The 7,080-nt window shown below is 46.6% G+C and overlaps 2 protein-coding genes across 2 annotated transcripts in view; one reads left to right on the top strand and one right to left on the bottom strand.

Annotated features, from left to right (window-relative positions):
- The window catches only part of LOC122541464 (E3 ubiquitin-protein ligase TRIM17-like), a 185,162-nt gene that overhangs the window by 112,648 nt on the left and 65,434 nt on the right, over window positions 1-7,080 (bottom strand). The gene's annotated exons all lie outside the window — the stretch shown is intronic.
- LOC122541543 (zinc-binding protein A33-like) overlaps window positions 1-7,080 on the top strand; it is a 20,546-nt gene that overhangs the window by 1,262 nt on the left and 12,204 nt on the right. The window lies entirely within an intron of this gene.

The raw sequence follows: 7,080 nt of genomic DNA on the forward strand, positions 1-7,080 counted from the left end.
CGTCACGGCGCTGCTCGGGACGAACCTCTACAAATACCATTGCATTCCTCTCCAGACTTCTTCTACATAGGCACATTTCAAAAGGAGTTGTGAGACAGTTTCGTTTCTCGCTCCCCCCCTCATCCCGCAGTCGCTTCGAGGGCAACATGCAGTGCAGCTGAGAGTCCAGGGGTGCATAAAGGATCTCACAGGTAGAGCCCTTCTCACCACCAGCCAAGCCATGTTTTGGTGCTTGTTAGAAAGTTCTGGCGATGAGGCATTCTGCCAAATGGCTTTGACAGTCTGCTCAGGGAACCGCTCGATAGGATCCGCCCTCTCCTTTTCGCGAAGGGTCTCAAGGCCACTACGTGCTGACCACTTCCTGATGGACTTGTGGTCAAATGTGTTTTTCTTCATAAACATCTCCATGAAGGACAGGTGATACGGAACGGTCCAACTACTCAGAGCATTCCGCGGCAGCGAGGCCAGGCCCATCCGTTGCAACACCGGGGACAGTTATAACCTCAGTATGTCGTGACACTTGGTGTTTGCGTACTGGGGATCCACGCACAGCTTGATGCAGCCACACACAAAGGTGGCCATCAGGGTGAGGGTGGCATTGGGTGTATTTTTCCCCCGTTGCCCAGATCATTTATACATTGAGTCCCTTCGGACCTGGCCCAGGTCCTGGGAATAGTCCAGACCTGTTCAAAGTATAACAGCAATGACAGAGCTTCACACCTGTTGACCAGGTTTCTTCCCACGATGGAGAGTGACCGTAGCTTCCATCTGCACACTTCATCCATGTACAGGCAACTTCATCCATGTACAGGGAGGCTTTAACCTGCAGGTCCCTGCTGCCAGGAATAGTCACCCCTCTCAGGCTCGCATCCTTCCTGATGGACTCGGCAAACGACTCAATGCAGCACATAAATTGGAAGCACACTAGCTTTCAGAGCGTCGCTCCTTCATCAGGTGGTAGTGGAGGGCTCAATCCTAACACACAGAATTTATAGCAAATATTTACAGTGTGATGTAACTAAACAATTGATTGTCTGTTAAGCCTTTCATAGGTTAGAAAACCATGACAGTTTCACTTCTTTCATATATAAATCACAAAACTCTTTTTAAAAAAGTTGCATTCTCAGGTTAGCTGTTAACAATGGTGATAGCTGAACAATATGTTGAAGGTGTTAGCCTCCTGTGTTCTCTGTCTTTGTCATGATGTTTAGATTGATTCTAATCTAAAAAGTGAGATAACGGAGTTTTACATGAATTCATGCAGTTTTTGAGCAAAGTACAATGTAACCCTGCAAGTACATTTTTGCAGAATGCACAGTGGAGGAGGAGTTAAGGAGGAAATGATAGATTGGGAAATACCCCAAAGAGAGAGAAAAACAGTTAGAAAGACAAAGAAGTGGATAATGTCTAGGCTCGAAGAGTGAATATCTTGTAATGGAGACTGTTAACAGTGAATAATAGGCAGAGTAAATTGGCAGTGATAAGACGATCTACTATGTAGTCATGGGAGAGCTCTGGGCACAATATTATTGGCCTTGAAATTGAGTCCAGGGAGCTGCAGGGTCTGGAAGTGGAAAATGAGGTGTTGTTCTTCCAGCCTGCGCTGAGCTTCTGTAGTGCCCTGCAGCAAGCCTGAGACCGAGATGTAGCCCAGAGAACAGGATGGTGTATCAAAGTGGTCAGCAACTGGAAGTTCAGGGTCTTTTTCCGGCAGAACACAGAGGCTTTGTTTTTCCGACATAGAGGAGACCACCTTGTGAGGAGTGAATGCAAGAGACTTGATTGTGCAAGACTGAGGAGGGAGGAGGTAAATGGGCAGGAGTTGCACCTTCGGCAGTTGCTGAGAATGTTACCGTGGGTTGTGAGATGGTAGGTTTAGACAAGCAGAACACTATCGCTGTTGTGGCAGAAAAGAGAGGGAGTGAGGGCAGAAGTGTGGGAGGTGGGTCAGACCTGATTGAGTACCCCATCAACAACAGTGCTGGGGAATTCTCAGTTGATGAAGGATGTGGACATTTCTGTAGCTCCCTTGTCAAAGTTTGCCTCATCAGACCGTATTGAATAGAGACGGAGGAACTGGGATAATGGAATGGAGTCTTTACAGGAAGAAGGGTAGAAGGATGTATACTCCAGGTAGCTGGGAGAGTCGGCTTTATAATGGATAATATTGGTCAGTCTATCCCCAGAAATGGAAACAAACATGTCAAGGAAGAAAAAGAAGGAATTACTGATAGACCAGTAAAAGATGGGGGGAGGGAGGTGGGTGGAAGATGGAAATTGGCTGTTTGAGAATGGGGGGAGAGGATGGTCGAGTGGGGAATGTGGGATTGAGATACTTTAGTGAAGAGAAGGAGTTGCAAACACTGAGAGACAACATTGTATAAGAGAAGCTGTGTGATGGTCTAACTGAAGTGGTCAGTGATGAAAACTGTAGCAGATAAATATCAACCAAAATAACTGTGGATGCTGTAAATAAGATACAAAAACAGAAATTGCTGGTAAAGCTCAGAGTTAATGTTTTGGATCTGTTTTTAAAAAATTCTCAAGGTCAGGTTCGTAGGAGAGTAGTCTGACACAGAACAAACGACCAAGAGGCGAGTCTGCTAGAATATGCTTCAGCTTTTTATTCCCCGCAGCGTCGCCACAACCAGGTACAATGGGTCTGGCTTATACTCACTCTACATGTTACCGGAACTGGGAGCCGTCAGTTCTCGTAGAGCAATTGCCAACAACCCACGCTCGGCGGTTAAACGTAACCCCGGAGCAGACTCACCGAACTGGAGACTTTTCCAGCTGATATACTCTTTTCCAGATATAAACATTCATGTGAACAGCAGAGCAAGGCTAAAAAACACATTCCATTCTGGTGACATACAGATAAGAAGATTCACACGGGACTAAGCAACACCTCCATTCCGGTTAGATTCACACATGTATTGGGACATAATTTTTAACCGTTTCACCACATTCCACTGCTTGGAATTTTACACCACAAGATCGAGTGACCCTTCCTCAGAACTGATGGTAGCTCAGAAAATGTCGGTTCATATGCAGATGTTATTGTGGGAGTTAGAGTAAGGACTGTATGATAGATGGGCATAGAGCTCAAATACAATGAAGGGCATTTGAACAGACAAAGAGATGGATAACAATCTGCCTCGGAGGGTGAGGAGCTGTTAATGGGACCATTTGTGGCTAACATGGGTTGTGTATCATGCCAGACTCTGTATAATGAGGCCTGGTCCATTGGGGTTGAAGTGAGGACATGGGAGTGCGCAGACCTTAAAATTATCGAACTTGATATTGAGTCCAGGAGGATGCAGATTCCAGAAGTAGAAAATGAGATGTTGTTCTTTCAGCTTGTGCTGAGCTTCACTGGAGCACTCCATCAAGCCTGTGACAGAGATGTTGGACAGGGAACAGGATGATGTGTTAAAGGAGCAGGCAATTGGAAGGTCAACGTCTTTTCGAAAGACAGAATGAAGTGTACAGCAAAGCAGTCACCCAGTCTATGCTTTATTTCCCCAGTGTAGAGGACACCACATTGTGAGCAGCGAATGCAGTAAATTAGATTGAGTGAAGTGAGAGAAGGCGTTGTTTTTCACCTGGAGGTCTGTTCGGGCCCTTGAATACTGAGGGGGGGGGGGGAGGAAGGAAACGGACAGGTGTTCCATTTCAGCAGTTATGGGGGAAGGTGCCATGAGGCTGTGGGGGGCTGTTGGGAGTGAGGGAAGAGTTGACCAGGGTGTCCTGGAGGGAACAGTCCCTATGGAAGGTGGACAAGGGAGGGGAGAGGAATATGTGTCTGGCGGGGACATCTTGCTGGAGGTGGCAGAAATTATGGCAAATGATCCTCTAGGTGGGATTGTAAGTAAGGACAAGGGGAATCTTATCACTGTTGCAGGAGGAAAGAGAGATCATGAGGGCATAAAGGCCAGACATAGTTTGAGGGCCCTGTCAACAACTGTGCTAGGGAATCCATGGTTCAGGAGGAACATGGACATTTTGAAAGCTCCATTGTTGAGTTGGCAGCATCGGAAAAAATGCGATGGAGATGGAATAACTGGGAGAAAGGAATGCAGTCTTTATAGGAAGCAGAGTGCGAGGATGTACATCCAGGGACCTGTGGGAGTCAGTGGGTTTATAATGGATATTAGTGGCCAGTCTATCACCAGAAATGGAGACAGGAATGTTGAGGAAAGGAAGGGAGAAGTCAAGGATGGCCCAGGTGAAGGTGAGAGCAGGGTGGAACTTGGAAGGAGTTTAGCACCGATGATATTATCAACATGTTAGAGAAAGACTTGTGTGCGAGACTGGAATGGGACTATAACAAGTAATGTTCCATGTACCCCGCAAGGAGACAGACAAGACTCCTTGTGGGTACCCATGGCTACCCCTTGGACCCCAAAAAATGAGGGGAGTTAAAAGAGAAGTTGAGGGTGAGGATGAGCTCGGTCAAGGGGAGGAGGGTGATAGGGGCAGGAGAGGTGGTATCTTTGATCCAGGAAGAAGTGGAAAGCCCTGAGACCATCCTGGTAGGGGATGGAATTGTGGAGGGATTGCATATCCATGGTAAAGAGGAGGCAGCTGGAGCCGCAAACTAACTTTTGGAACAGGCATAAAGTGTCAGAGGAATGGTGGCTGTAAGTGAGGAGGGACTGGAGCAGGGGAGACAAGACTGAGTCATGGTAGGGAGTGATGGGTTCTGTGAGGCAGGAGCAGGCAGAATGAAGGGTCTACCTGGGCAATCCTATTTGTGCATTTTGGGAAGGAGGTAGAAGCGAGCTGTGTGGGGTAGGGGGACTACCAGCTGGAGGCATTTGGAGTGGGGGCAGATCCCCAGATAAAATGAGGTTGGTGATTGTGGTTGACACAACAGCCTGATGTTTCAGCAAGCTCAGCTCTCATTCCTTTGCAATTACCCTTGTTTAAGCTTAGCACAGTTATTTCCCAACAAGATCCTCCATTTCAAACTGAATGCTACATCCTTCCATGTTATGGTCAGTGTTGACTCTGACATCATTTACTAAACCAGCCTCATTATACATTACCAGATTCAAAATAGCCAAATACGTAGTTATATTTACAATATTGTTCTAGGAAACTATGTGCTCATGGTTTCCACTGCTAATCTCACAGTTTCAATCGACATGTTGATAAAAGTTGCCCAGGATTAATGTTACTTGCACTTTTTATCTCCTGATTATTCTCTGCCCACCGTGTAGCTACTGTTTGGGATCTTATAGACCATTTCTGCCAATCTTCTTACTTTTTGGAATGAGTGTGGTTGGTGGCTGGAAGTAGTGGAAGGGAAGGGGAAGGGCTCAGAAGGGATTGGGGGATGGGTAGGGAGATTATTTGAAATGGAAGATCTCGTCGTTGAGTCCTCCTGGCTGTCGACCACCCAGGTGGAGAATGTGTTGTTCCTCCAATGTCGGGTTTGAATCATTGTGGCAATGGAGGAGGCCAAGAATGGTCATGTTGGAAAAGGAGTGGGAAGGGGAATTAAATGGCAGTGACTGGGAGGTCCGGTTGGGCCCCACGGACACAGCTGCGAAGCTCAGTGAACCATTCCCTTAGTTTACTTTTGGTCCCTCTGATGTCGAGAAGACGAGATCGGGAGCACCTGATGCAGTAAACTAGTTTGGAAGTAAAATAGGTCCTGAAGAAGGGCTTATGCCCGAAACGTCGATTCTTCTGTTCCCTGGATGCTGCCTGACCTGCTGCGCTTTTCCAGCAACACATTTTCAGTTCTGATCTCCAGCATCTGCAGACCTCACTTTCTCCCCTAGGTTGGAAGAGAGGCAGGTGAACCTCTGTCTCACCTGGAAGGACTGTTTGGGGCCCTGAATGGAGCTGAGGGGGGTGGTGTCCCGGCAGGGTTTGCATTTCAAACAATGCACATTGTTTGAAATAGGTGAATATTTGGGATGTTTACGAGTGGAATGTCTCGTGAACCAAACTTGGCAGAGGCAGAGGCAGATGAATTGGGAGAATGGAATGGAGTTCTTACAGGATACTGAGTGGGAGGAGGTGTGGTCCAGGTGTTTGAGGGATGTGGGTTTATAGTAACCATCCATCTGGAGACTGTTGCCAGAGATGGAAACAGAGAGGTTAAGAAAGGGAGGGAGGTGACTGAAATACTCAGGAACCATGCCTTCGATGTTCGTGCCCAAATGATTTATATACATGACCAAAAGCGGTGGGACACAGCACCAATCCTTGTGTTACACCGCTGGTCTCCAGTCTGAAAAGCAAACATCATATTCTGCGTCCTACCTTCAATCCAATTTTGTACTGAATTGGCTAGTTCCCCCTGAATCCCATGTGATCTAACCTTACTCACCAGTCTACCATGCAGAACCTTGTTGAATGCTTTGCTGAAGTACATATGGACAACGTCTACTGCTCTGTCTTCATCAATCTTCTTTATAACATCTTCAAAAAACTCAATCAAGATGTGATTTCCCACTTACAAAACCATGTTGACAATTCCTCATAAGGCTTTTGCCTTTCCAAATGCATGTAAATCCTGTCCCACCCTCTCCAATAACTTAACGAACACTGATCTAAAGCTCACTGGTATACAGTTCCCTCACTTTTCCTTACAGCCTTTCTTAAATAATGACACCAAATCAGTCGACCTCCAGTTCTGGCACCTCGCTTCTAGCTGTTGCTAATACAAATATATCAGCAAGAGGTCCAGCAATCTCTTCCCTAGTTTCTGGTGAACACCTGATTGAGTCGCGGGGATTTGTCCAGCTTTGTATAATTGAAGACCTCCACAGCACATCCTCTTCTGTAATATGAACTCTTTCCAATTCATCACTATTTAGTTCCCCAAGTTCCCAAGCTGCTGGGAAATGGAATAGAAGTTGATAGGCCCTTGATGACGAGCGTGGCCACAATGGGCTGAAGGGCCTCACTTGATGCTGTGTTACTCTATGGCTATGTCGGTTGGTTAGCTAATAATGACTGCAGATGCTGGAAACCAGATTCTGGAGTAGAGTAGTGGAAACGCACAGCAGTTCAGGAAGCATGTTATGGAATGTTATGGAATCCAAGGATAAAGCAGAAGTT

The sequence above is a fragment of the Chiloscyllium plagiosum genome, chromosome 37, assembly GCF_004010195.1.
Source record: "Chiloscyllium plagiosum isolate BGI_BamShark_2017 chromosome 37, ASM401019v2, whole genome shotgun sequence".
Taxonomy (NCBI): domain Eukaryota; kingdom Metazoa; phylum Chordata; class Chondrichthyes; order Orectolobiformes; family Hemiscylliidae; genus Chiloscyllium; species Chiloscyllium plagiosum.